This window comes from Meriones unguiculatus, chromosome 17 (genome assembly GCF_030254825.1).
Source record: "Meriones unguiculatus strain TT.TT164.6M chromosome 17, Bangor_MerUng_6.1, whole genome shotgun sequence".
NCBI classification, from domain to species: Eukaryota; Metazoa; Chordata; class Mammalia; order Rodentia; family Muridae; genus Meriones; species Meriones unguiculatus.
This window is the reverse complement of record NC_083364.1, coordinates 13,580,545-13,593,831: the sequence shown is the minus strand read 5'-3', so window position 1 is coordinate 13,593,831 and position 13,287 is coordinate 13,580,545. Positions and strand designations below refer to the sequence as shown.

The window sequence follows — 13,287 nt, the reverse complement described above, 5'->3', positions numbered from 1 at the left end:
GGTTTTCCGAGAGAACTGGAAAGCAGATGTCCGAGACCAGATCCAACAGTGTAAGCCGGAACCTGTTCATACATCTGCATGCTGTGATTGCTCTCGATCCAAACCTCTGACCTGAAGACAGGGCACTTTAGCCAAGACCTGTCCTCCTCCTGGGAGAAGCTCAATATCGCAGCCACGGCTGCCTTGAAAAACCAAACAGAACAACCAAAACAAAACAAAAAAAAATATGTGATATCAAGACTTCAAAAATTCAAAGTTTTAACATAGTAATCAATGGAGTTCTGATACCTAAAATTACTTCTCATCATGTTAAAACCACCTCTGTCCAGACCTCTGGACAAAGAAAAGAATGTTGATTTTTTTTAACCCCAGATAATTTTTTTTTAAATCCCCAAGCTTTTATTATGACTTAAAAGTAGAAGGCTCCAGAAGTTCATCTTTTGTAACTTAAAAGAATTCATGTGAGCCTCACAGAGTTTGCAACTTGGATCTATCTACCTGTTACAGGTCAATTGAACTCCAATCAACAGACTAAAATTCCCCAACTTTTGCCTGTTCCTGATGGAATAGGTGTGTGTGTGTGTTTGGGGGGTGCTCCAAATGTAAGAGTTTCCTTTAAGTTCCTTAACTTTAGCTTCTGTCCCTAGTCTGAATATGTCTCAGCAGATTTCCACTCACCTGACAGTCACCACCCAGGAACCAGAATCAGACAACAAAGCACTCCAAAAATGATCTACAGCACCCAAGCCCCAGGCAGTCCTACAAAAGTGGAGAGCCTGGGCTTGCTAGGTGATGTGCTCCAGTCCAGCTGCCGTGATTGCTTCCTGTCTTTTACCTTGATCAGGAAACCAGATGCTTCTGATGAGTGCCCCATTTCCTGAATGAATCCCCTCCCAGGCTTTGATTAACATTCCAGCCTTCCTGGGCCCCTACAATGGCATCCTAATTTCAGTTGAGGCCCATTTACAAAAGCATCTATGTCACCCTTATCCTCAAAAAAAGACTGAAAAAGTTCAGTCCAAAGGAAACTCTCTGGCAAGGAAGACAAATGGCTACTTGGAGTGCCTACCCAACAAACCAGGCTAGCTCATACTGACCTCCAGGCTCCCTTGTTTGAGAAAAATAAATAAATAAATAAAAAGGTACCTGTAAAAATCAACTAGTTCAAGATCCATCAGCAGGTTGATCCATTAGCTGAAGCAGTTTTGCAACATGATAGAGCACTCACCATACTCTGCAGAACAAGGATGTGATTGTGTGGCTGTAAGAGAAAATGTTGTTCTATGCAAACCACTCAGCAATCATTAGAGATTCCTGTACTCTCAGGAAAACAAAAACAAAAACAAGCAAACAAACAAACCCCTTACACTGCAGACAGAAAAATGACCCAGAACAGGGCAAGCCCATGGTTGCCATTCTCATTTCTTTGATTTTCCGGGTGATAACTCTGTCTTCAGCTACTGCAGAACACCAGACACTTCTGCTTCTGCTGATCATCGCTGGCTTGTGCATCATAAATGTCTTAACTAGATACAGAAATTTTGGTCTGGGTGCCAGTATACTGATGTTTATTAAATCCCCATGTGAACAGATGTTAGGCCCACCGTGAGCCCAATTACCAGAGAGACAGATGAAGGTAACTTGGAGATTTTTTGCCGCAAACAGAAGAGGTTTATTCAGGCCAGTGAGTGATGGGGCTGCTTTGCAAGTGAGCAGGGAACAGCCCCGAGAGACAAAGGCATGGGGTTTTTAAAGGAAAAAGCAAGGGAGGCGTGGGGGTTGCAAGCTTGGCAGTACATGATTGGGTGAATGGGGTTATGGGGTAGTTGACTTTTATTATCATTGGTTCCTTTTAGGCACCCACATCCAGTCAGGCCTGCCCCCGACATCTGGTGGATATCTGATCTTCAAGTTACACCCAGAATGTCCTGGATGGGGGAGCTGTGGCCATCCGGACCAGTTGCCAGGCACCCTATCTCATACTGCAGGCCTGGACATTCTTCTGCAGCAGGGTGGGTCTTGTCCCCATTCACCCACTTCTCCTTTTGTCTGTGTCCTTCTGCTTTCTGGAAAACTACCAGGAGAACTTAGTTTAATCAATATGGGGTACAGAATTCATAAAGAAACCTGTAAAGCTAGCCTGTTCCTTTCACAGGTAACCACCACAGGGTCAAGAACTTGACTCAGGATACAACTTAAGTGGGGGATGGAAGTGATGGTGAACATTATGTTTAAAGTTACTGTGCTTAAGAGAACTATCAAACAAAAAGCATGTCTAGCCTATAAGTCCTACTTGTCCAAGGACAGAGGAGGTCTCAGAATGCTTGGGGTTGTTGTTGTGATTGCCTGGTCTTGTTCATGGAGGATACAGACAGTGTGTGGTCACTCCTGTGAATAAGCTTGTTTGCCCTTGACTGCACCTAGATGGAGGTGTCTGAGGATATGCAGGCAGGAAGTCTGCCAGTGTTCCTGCCTCTAGGTGCACAAGGCCAGGATGGACACAGCCTGTGAGCCTTTAGGAACACATGATTATTGTACCTTGGGACTGCATCTTGAGAGCACTCTCAGGCACAGTCTTCACACCGGGGGTATCTGGTGCTAGCATCTGAATGAAGTTTCTTCTTTGTTAAAATTTTAATAAATAGATAAAGAAATAAAAAACCTTTGTTTTCTGAAAGTACGGAGATCTGTGTTTTTGGAAGTTGAATGAAGTATTTCCAAATGTACATTTTCAACACTGGTATCTTCAAATATAAGTCTCAGCCTTGTTTTAAGTGCTGTACCAAACTGTTTATTCGAAAAAGGGTACTCAACTTAATGCTACTTTAACATTTTTGGTACAGATTAAACTGAAATTAATTTGTTACTCATTAAGAGTATTATTCCCCTTCACATCCTCACTGTAATTTAGTATTTAGCCTCAATAGTTCCAGTTTCATAATAATCAGTTTTACATGTAATAGTTCAAGCTTTTCTGTTCATTGCATAATTTATAATGGTATTATGAAGTCTTTATTTTATAAAGTCCAGAGATGTCCAGAACATACTTTATAAGATTATGCTCCCACTGCTACTTTTAGGATGCATTCAAGATTTTCTGACACAACCTAGGGAGCAGATAGCTAGGGGATAACCCATCAGCATTTCTGTCATTCAAGCATCCTACATCAAGTTCTGATTACATTACTTAAGGGCTTTGTTGCCTGAAGTTCTCCAATCTTCCACATTTCTTCTGCAACTCACTTCCAAAGTATTAAGAATCACATGGTCAGGGTATTGTAACAACAGCCCAACTCCCATTACCGATTTTCCGTATTAGTTCCTTTTCTTGTTTACTATGAAAAAATGTTTTGACAAAGCAAGGAGAGAGTTCATAATGTATTCCACAATTCAAGGGTATAGTTGATATATATAGGAAGACCTAGTTGGTAGCTGGAGCTCAAGCAGTTGGTCACATTGTCAACTGGGACCAGAATAAGTTCCTTTGCAAAGAGGTTTAGTGCCTGTGTCCATCTTTTGACTAACCTGTAGCCCCCGTTCCATTTTTAATTGGATTATTTGCTTTTTTTTTTGTTATCCAGTTTCTTGAGTTCTTTACATAGTTTGGATATTAGTCCTCCATCAGGTGTGGAGTTGGTAAAAATCTTTTTGCATTCTGTAGGGTGCTACTTTAATTGATAGTGTCCTTTGTATTACAGAAGGTTTACAGTTCCTTGAGGTTCCATTTATCCTAGTGCCTGTGAGATTGGTGTTCTGTTCAGAAATTCATCTCCTGTGCCAGTTAAGTACAGAGCTGTTGCCTGCTCTTTTTCCTATCCAGTTCAGTGTATCTGTTTTATGTTGACTGAACACAGCTGTATCTGTTGGTCTGGACAAGTTTTGAAAGGTATTTCGGTGAATAATAGTACTATTGAACTTTTAGCATGATTTCAGCAGAACCCGTTGTAAAAGATTTTAGATCACCTTTTAAACTTCCTCAAGCTACCCCAAAGCATCTATTTTGCCTGTTTCCCTCCTTTTATCACAAATTCAATTCTGCAAAAAGGGATAGACCTGACACTCTTACAGATAAACACTGAAAATCCTTTCTTTCTTTTTTCAGCCTGAGATCCAAGGTAATTGGCTGCTGGACTGATGGGACACACAGCAATCACCAGCTAAGATAGTGTCATCAAACCATCTTCTGTAAGACAGCAAGCAGCAGTAAGCTAACAGCTCCAGGAACATGACCTGGCGTCTCAGGTATTGCCAAGTTGACAACTGTTGGCTCCTAACCTTCCATGCTTACACTATCCTGCCATCTTCCTAGGATGAACACTCAGTGTCCTGAACTCTAGTCACAGCATGGAGTCTGTTCTAAAGGCTGTGGAGCCATTAGAAGGGGACTGGCTGGCAAAGCAGGTCCTGTGAGACTTTTACACACCTCTCTGTAGTCTGGCGTTCTTCTACCTGGTCAGCCATGATGCAAATAGTTGATGCCTGACAGTTCTGCTAGCCTGGATTCATCTATTCTTGCCTCCTTTCTGGCCTTGGTACCCTGCAGATGTCAGAAACTATGAGCCAAAATAAACTTTCCAAACTTGTTCTTGCCGGCTGTCTTGTTACTATGTTAAGGACACAGATGCTTTTCATTCTGAGAAGAGAGTATGACCAGTTAGTTGGCTTGAGAAAAATCCTCATGGAAACTGAAGTTTTTAATGTTTTTTTTTTTTCTGACTGCAATAACCAGTGTTTTAACATATAATGCTGTTTCCCTAAAGTTTGCAATTTCTAATATCGGTACATAAAATAGAACGTGTTATCAAGTGCAATGTTTTGGGACTGTATACATTGTGTACTAGCCACAACTTGCTAATTCACATACAAATCACCTCAGAGTTGATACAGTTTGTGAAAGCACGTAACACCCACTCAGGCACCTTTCAATTATATTAAAATAATTTCCATGTTGTATAGAAGAGCCATTAAGTTCATTGATGCTATCTAACCTTGCAGCCATTGTTCAGCATATATCCTGCTACTGACATGACCAGATGTCAGCCCTAGTAAATAGTACTCTATAAGTTAGTTCTTTATTTTATGTGTCATATGCACTTGTGTGCATGGAAGACAGAAGAACATGTCAGGACCTACTGAGCAATACTTACAGATGGCTGAGTGTGTGCCATGCATGCTGGGCACTGAACTCAGGCTATATGCAAGGATAGTGAGCACTTTCAAACACTGAGCCAGCACTCCAGCCCCTAAAGTGGGTTAAAGTCATTGAGCACGGTCAGTAAATGCTGGCTTCTTGATCTCGGTAGAATTGAACCTGAGTCACCTGTCTACCTATCCATCCATCCACCAATCTATCTATCCACCTATTTGATGTGTTTGTGTGTGCATGCTGTTGGGCAGTCACATGACAGCCCATGAGACTCACTTCTCCCCTACCGTGTAGTTTCTGGGGGACTGAACTTAGCTCATCAGGCTTGGCAGTAAGCACCTTTAACCACTTAAGGATCTTGCCAGATCAGCCTCAGTAAAATATCGCCATTTCTTTGATCTTGTATACAGCAGTAGCCAAAAAGGAGAACATTTGGTCCCTTCTGTGAAACTGAGTTGATGGAGCTGCCTTATCAAGTGCTGTACATATTCACACTTATGAACACACACTTACAGCTAGGTATGATTAAACTTTATTATTCATTAAAAATGAGCATTCTAAAATATTAGTAAATTTCCACTTTAGTTCTGTTTTGAAGTATTGGTACCAGTGAAGTAACATTTTTCTTCTTTGAATCTTTTCTTGTAAAGTTAGTCTTCTCCTTTTCTAAAATGGCAGGAAGCTCCTTCCAGTCCTTGATGAAGATAAAGGGGGCACCCATGGCCTTGAGTAACTGCAGAGGAGCGCTGTGGTGACTGGACATGTTTCCACAGTGGCCAGCTGTCATCACATCTTCTACCACAGGAATGGAGCCAAACGAGCAGGCCTCATATATTCTGTAACACTCTGTGTTCACTCCTACAGGACACAAAGTGAGGTCACTCTGAAGCAAAGCATCTTGGTAATTCTTAAGACTTTCATTTGTCTCCTGAGGCTACCACCTAGGAAATTAAACAAACAACAAGGAAATCCCTGTAAGGTTTTACTTTCCTATGGCATCTTTTTTGAAGCAAATCTTTTAATGTCATTTATCAAAAATGTGAACACATCAGAGAGATGATAAATATGAGAGGCATTGAAAATGTTGGGCCAAACACATTTCTTAAAACTTCTTTAAGGTTTGGGGGTGTGGGTATAGCCCAGCTGCTAGAACTCAGTCCTAGTATTGATCATCATCTATCCATAAACTGGGTATATAATTCCCTAATTCTACAAGTTGGGAGGCATAGGAAGAATCAGGAGTTTAACATCATCCTGGGCTAAATACCGAGTTTGAGGCCAGCCTGTGCTACGTAAGACTACCTATAAAAAGGTTTTTTTTTTGTTTTGAACATTTGGAAATAATCTGAACATTTTATTACTTTATATTTAAAAATATCCAGTGATCAATCTTCGAATGGGTAGTATTCATTCAATTGTATTTCCGGAGTGCTGTGTCCTCTTGTCTTACTCTGATGCAGCTGTGCTTTATCCAGTGGTGGGCATTAGGTCTTTGAGTTAAGTCAGGACATTTTCTAGAAAGTCTGAAGCCCCAAGAACTGGTAGGGAGGCCAGCAAGGTGGAAGTAGGGGAACTTAGGTGAGCAGTCAAAAACCATAAAGTCTGCTTACAGAAGACTCAACTGTAGTGTTCTGAAGAGGGAACGACATAAGCAATAAACATTTTAACAATCAATCTGGCTGTGGTCTTGAGAATGGAATGAATATATGGGCCACATACATGCAGAAGCTGAGCCTGGCATTCTTTTCTATTCGTATTCTCGTAGTGAAATAAGCTCCAATCTCTAAAGGGAGACTGAGGAGGTGTCAAGAGGTTAGGACAGAAGGTATAAAGCAGTCTTTGAGGACGAAGGGGGAATACTTTAGGAAATATAGGAGTGATGGGTTCTTCAGCTTTCAGACTGTCTAAACTTATGCACAGCTGCGTGAGTATGGCTATGGGGTGGGCAGAAGGGGAGACTAGACAGGTAGGGCTCGCTAGATGGGGGAATTAGAAAGGGGAACATATATGCAGGGCTGGTTGACTGTAGAATTTAAGCTGTGTAATTCAGAAGTTGATACAGGGACAGGAAGAACAATCTGGGCATAGTAAAAACCATGTTGTAAATTCCAGCTGAACTGTGGAGTCCCATTACAGAGAATGAGTTGGAATGGCAAGATAGGATGATTACCAACAGAAATGCTAGAATTCCAGGTCATGGAGAAACATTGTGGTATGTGAAATGCAAGTGGTCATTTAGGAAATGACCATAACAGGAAATGGCTGATCGAAGCCTATGATCTATGAAGGGGAGAAAGGAAAGAAACCTTATACCAAGGTGATAGAAGGATTGGCTAGACTTAGAAGTCACCAAGAATTCAGACAAGACTGGTGTCAGCCAGAGGGGCAATGGAGCTCCAGTCTTTAAGGAATCAGGGAGGTAAGGTGAAGGTGAAGGCTCAGGGCTACAGAGTTCCAGTTATACACACTGGCATGAGACTGAGAACTGGGGTTCCGGGTGCAGAAGGACAGAATGGTCTAGAAGCAGCAGGAGCACAGAGGGTACTACCTGACCTCTAGCTCAGCTCAACCAGAACCATTTTATTAGTGCTTGTCCTCCAGTAAGACTTTGCTCTCTCATACCACCTCTCACTCACCAGCCCTTCAGCTGCTGTGTAAGCACCCCCCTGCCTTATGTCCTTTGCCTTGGCTCCCCTCTCTAAATGGACCCTGCTGACTCTTGTGCCCTCTTCAGGCCTGTATATAATATAGCCCTCCACCTGGTGCTCTCCTTCGCTACCTGAAAACAAATGTTCTACCCTCCACCTCAGTCCTCTCTGTGGCCTTCTTGTCTTTAATTCTCTTCTCACACGTCATTACCATCTCCTGACACACACTGTTTTACTTGTCTCCTCCAACAAGTGCTATGAGGGCACTGTTTTTGTTTTGTTTTCACTGTTTTTATGAGTAAGATGGTTTTTGTCATTTGGAAGTTGTTTGGTAACTCAGAGTAAATGAATTTAATACAATTACATTAACAGTAATTGTATTAAATTCATAGTAATTAGTGATATCCATCTAGAAGGCAATTTCTGTCACAATTAAAAAATAAATTTCTAGATCTAGAAGCATATGTTTTAGGCATCCATTCCCTGGCCACTCAGCTTTATACTCCATGTGTTTATTTAATAGCAAAAGAAATTATTGCAAAATGACTTTCATTACTCCATCAATACTTGCTTCCTGATTATAATGGGAAAGACTGGAGAAAAGCCAGTTTCCTACGTTTTAGTTACTACTGTACCTTTAGACAGGAGGCTGGAATAAGCAGTTACCACTGTTTCTCTGGAAACCTATTTGTACACAAGGTGACATTCGGATTGGAGAGCAACAGGAAGGAACCATGCAAACATTGAACTTACTGCTCTCTTGCAGAAACCCAACAAAGTTTATCACTTCCATCTTGTTTCAAAATGTTCATCAGTGCTTGTCTTGATGAGTTTTCATAGACAGTTCCTAAAAAATTACATATGTAGGGCCTCTCATCATGCAGCATCAACCAGCTGGCTTCAACAACGGGAAACTTTCTGTATCTATAAAAGCAAGTAATGAATTACTATATGGTAGGATGCCCCTCAGCTTGGCTTGTTAAGCCATCTGTTAAGGACAATGATTTCTAAGCACATTGTACACCATAGACATAAACAGTCCTATTTGTCCACTAAAAAGAAAATATACTGTTATAATCATGATCTCTGAAGAGTTAATTTCAAAAAAATTCCAAAGAATAAAACAATGAATAAAACCTGTGTTGGTATAACATTCTTTTGAAATGTATACACCTTACCCTTGTTCATTCAAATGCTGATTCCCCCCCCCATCTGTCTGGTTTCAATCTGGATATTGCCTTGTGATACTTATTTTAAGCATACTGTCTCAACTGTGTGCAAACACCCCAAAATAAAGAAATTAGACACAATATTGAGCTGAAAGGAGCCAGAGGACAGGAAAGAGGGGAGGAGCCAGAGGGCAGTGGGAGGAGAGGAGAGCTAGGAGAGAGAGCTGGAGGAGAGATCTTGGAACTACGTGGAGATGGCCTGGACATAATATTTCACAAAAAGCAAGTATAACATGGGAAATCTAAATGTTAGGAAACTATGAGGGCTTGGATGTTTAGGATGGAGTAATTATTGCCCAGCACTGTGTTCTAGGTTAACTAAATAAAGCCAGTCTCTATGTGGTGATTTGGTTATACAGATGTTAGGACTATCAGCAGTTTACTAGAAGATATATTAATCACTGCTTACAACAAACCTGTTATTCTATAGAGGGGGCTCATTCCATGGGCACTGGTTTGCATATAAATGTGTGCCTGTAGTCTATCCTGTACACAAGATTATTATGGCATTTTGGGTCAAATAACTTTTTGTTTTAAAGACTGCCATACACTGCACCATGTTTAATAACATTCCTGGGCTCTACCCCCTTGACACCAGTTGTTATAATTCCCCCTCTTCAGTTGAGACAACCAAAAGGTTTCCGGATGCTACCCAATGTCTCCTCATCGGGAACAGGGTGAGGTTGGCAACACCAAAATGACTATGCTTCTGTCTTCTATTAGGCGAGTAGGTGATGTCATACAATGTGGAAAAAGTATAAACATTTCTACAAATACAGGCTCTTTTCAATAAATAGATTTTTCTGAAGGTTGGGTGTACTTACAAAGTTTTTGAAATTTTAAGGCTGGTCCCAGCCTAAACCTGTTCGCCTGGAATATTGTCCACATAGGGGTGGGAATACCTGTCCCTGGCATTTCTCTAGTGACATCTGTACAGCTAAAGCAGTCTGAATTCAGACATGGTGGTAACCAGTGACATAATAACGAATGTCAAATTTAATTCTATCAGTGAGATGATTCATTTCCTCAACAAATATGTGAGTACCTACTGTGTATAAGCATTATTTTAAAATTTACTTTTTTTAAATTTATGTGTATATTAGTATATTTGTGTGCCTGCTTGTCTCCATGTGTAGCCAAGCACCCACAGAGTTCAGAACAGGGATTCAGAGCCTTGGAACTGTAATCACACATGGCTATGAGACACAGCATGTGGGTGCTTAGAACTGAATCTGAGTTTCCTATATGAGCAGTAATTGTTCTTAACTGCCCCAGCCACCTCTATAGCCCATTTCTACAGAACTATTTTAAATCTGGGAAGAAAACTCCTGACCTCAGAAAGTTTATATACTACTGAGAGCCTATCTCTTACTATTAAAAATCTATCCACAGAAAGTTTAAAAAATGTTTTCCATTTTTTTTAAACTGGAGGATGATTATATATTGAGGATCCTAAACTATCATTTAATTAACCTCTGCTTTTACAGTTGAGATTAACATCAAGTCAGCCAATCACAAACCCAAGGGAAGTCTATACAGTATATAAAAATATTGCCACAACAGTATTTGTTTAAACTAGAATTATGGCTTTGTCTTTGTTCATTCTCTGCTAAACCTCTCTTCAGGGCACTATTAAGCTTAAATTTTTATCCTATATCCATTTTTAGAACAAACAAGTACTCTTCATTTCTCCTCAGAAGATGGTAAAATACAACAAAGTAGTTACTATTGCCACTGATGCTCTAGGCCACTCTTTTTGATGGTAGGAAAGATAGGCCTGCTTCATCACCAGTGAACCTACTGCCATTTAAAACACCATCTTCATGTGTGATGCATTAAATCTACCACTTTCTTTCAAATATGCAAATATTTCATAATCAAATATAACAGTGTATCAGAGGAAAAGATAACTGACTAGATTTGGATTTCTGCTTAATAGCACATGGGGAGGCTAAAGTCATAAATTCTATTATGCCAAATTGTCAAGCACATTACTAATTATCTAAGTCTGTATAAAATCTACAAACAAATTTGCAAATTCCAAATAAATTCAAATTCACATTATGAGTTTAAAAATAAAATAAAATAAAACACCATCTTCCCCGTTCTCTTCAGAACACCCGAGGGATGCCTTTCTTATCTTGTACTTACGTTGCTACACCTAAAGGCCACTGGAAAACATCTGCGCCATTAATCCAAGGGCTGTCGTATGTTATGAAAAGTAGGTCCACAAAGCCTCCATTTCTTTTGAGGAACTGCATTATCCAGTCATTGTCACAGTATTCATTTCCAAGCAAGACAACAGCCAGATGCCGCAGTTTCTGGGTTTGCATTAAATTCTGTGCATAAAGTAATCACTGGGTGGCATGGAAGATCTTTGCTTTTTCTCTTCCATTTAACACAAGGACCACATTGTCCACGTCTATGGAGAAGTACCCTGGAACCACACCCGGGCCAGTGATGAAGCTGTTGAAAACAACACACCACAAGCAAGAGATAAACAAAACTGAACAAAGGAAATTTCAATCGTTTTATATAAAATCTAGAATAAGATTTAATTAATATTCTTGTTGGAAGTGCAATTTGTATAATGCAAGTTCTTCTGAGCAAGTGGGACAGAATAATAGAAAGCTTTGGATGTAGAAATTCAGCTAGTATATGAGAGTGGACTCTCATTTCTTCACTGAAGGCAAGGCATTAAGATACAATGTAAAGGAATGCATCAAGCTTCAGGAGATTCTGAGCATAATTAAAAGGATTTATGTGCATGCGTGCCAAGGCGTGCTTGTGACAGCCAGAGGACAACTTGGAGGAGTTGGTTCTCTCCTTCCACCATGCAGACCTTGGGGTTGAATTCAGGTTGTCTGAGTTAAGGGCAACCACTTTTACCTGGCAAGTCATCTTACCAGCCCTTAAAGGATAATTTTATGTAAATATGAAAGTACATAAAAATAAGTATGGAAAAATACTTATATATCTTCCATCAGTAGAAATATAAAAATCTGAGTGAGATTATACATTAAATTCCTAATAGCAATTCTTTAGTGAAGAATAAAAAGAGTAAGAAACAAAGAAAAGGTTTTATTGGAAACTATTCTGTTAGGAGGAAAGTTAAACATAGAGATTTCCTGACAGCTAAGATATATTAAGTCTGAGTGGTTAGCAAGTTGGAGAATGTTGTATTTTCTTCTTTGCAATATATTTTTAAGAGTCTTCATAAAAGGAATAGACATGCTCCAAAACTCACACTGTCATCTGCTGCCCCAAGCAATCACTGCCGCCGAAGTGTTCTGAACTTTGGGAGTCAAAGTGCAAGGGAATGAGCAGTTGGGAAGTGAAAACAGTGAGTGGGGACAACCATTCTGAAATTCCGGATGAGGATCAACAGAATGTAGTGGGGGAGGAAAATGAAGGAGAGAGAGGCATCACCTGACAGAACATGGTCTGAGAAGAGAAGGATGGAATGCGCAGAACATCCTGGAGTAGGGAGATCACCTCCTAGAGAGCTCAGGGTGAGGGAAGGCTCGAGAGAGAAGGGGTAAAGATGCCTGCGCATCTAGTTAAGGGAGAGAATTACAGATGCCCTCACTCTCGGTGTGCTAGGAATAAGAATGTGCGCCCCACTCCCTGTCCATGTGGCGCTGGGAACCAAGGCCAGATGTGCGCATGTTCAGTGAGAGTTCTACCAACTGAGCTGTATTTCCAACCCTTAGTTTAAAACACGAAAATTTCCTACTATACACTAACATTATAAACATAAGGCTTGTGTATGAGTAGTATAATGTACAGAATGAGTGTTGTGTTCTTTGTGTTCTAATTATCTAAGGTTATTACTGAAAATCCATTAACTGAAAATAATCATGTACAGAATTCTAATTTGCTCTTGTGGGTTACTCAGCATATGTGTAAGCATCAGAACTTACAATGTTCAATATATTTTTCTACCGCTTGCTTCAACTGAAAAATATCTTCAGAGTAAGCACTTCCATATAGCGAGCCCAGAGGAATCATTTCAGTCGAAGTAACTGTGCAAACAGTAGAGTTTTGAAACTCACTTAAGTTAGCATCAGTGTAACTTGACTGAGACTACAACTTGCGATTCCATGAGACTTCATTCACTTTGCATACATTATCTACTACTTTTCATTTTTTAATAAGGTATTTTAAAAGTCTGTCACAGAACTTGACTACAAAGTTCTCTAAGAGGAAAGAACAAGGTTTCTTCCATGATTGTAAAATCTTGCGTACAAACCTCAGAAAGGAA

The 13,287-nt window shown here is 40.2% G+C and overlaps 1 long non-coding RNA gene and 1 pseudogene across 1 annotated transcript in view; one reads left to right on the top strand and one right to left on the bottom strand.

The window, feature by feature from the left end:
* Positions 1-13,287, top strand: part of LOC132648628 (uncharacterized) — a 356,879-nt gene that overhangs the window by 182,126 nt on the left and 161,466 nt on the right. The gene's annotated exons all lie outside the window — the stretch shown is intronic.
* LOC132648643 (ribitol-5-phosphate xylosyltransferase 1-like) lies at positions 5,672-11,397 on the bottom strand (annotated as a pseudogene).